Here is a 474-nt window from a genome sequence, read left to right as displayed (position 1 = left end):
GGTATTGCATCAGTTTTGCATGCTGATAGTATAAAGCTTGAACTTTTCAGCATTGAACTGCATGCTATTCTTTTCAGCCCACTTGTATATTTCGTCCAGCAACATTGCAGGTGCTTAGTGTCTTCAGGGTTCTGTATTGCTGTGAACTTTGTATCATCTGCATAACATATATATATATATGTGTACATATAATTATACATATAAGTATATATATGTGTGTGTGTGTTGTGTTGGGTGGTGTATGCGTTATTCTAATGTACGTATGATTTATAGGTAATTGTAATGTATATAAGAGATATATATAAATGTATGGCACCTGAGGTGTCTTCCACTATTGCCGCAAGCTGGCCAAAGCATTGTAAATGGCTTTGGTAGACGGAGACTGAAAGAAGCTAGCCCTATATGTGTGTGTGTGCGTCTGTGTGTGTGTTTGTGTGTGTGTGTGTGTGTGTGTGTGTGTGTGTGTGTGTGTGT

Source organism: Octopus sinensis, unplaced genomic scaffold, assembly GCF_006345805.1.
Source record: "Octopus sinensis unplaced genomic scaffold, ASM634580v1 Contig17522, whole genome shotgun sequence".
Lineage (NCBI taxonomy): Eukaryota > Metazoa > Mollusca > Cephalopoda > Octopoda > Octopodidae > Octopus > Octopus sinensis.
The sequence above is the reverse complement of the archived record's forward strand: the minus strand, read 5'-3'. Positions refer to the sequence as shown.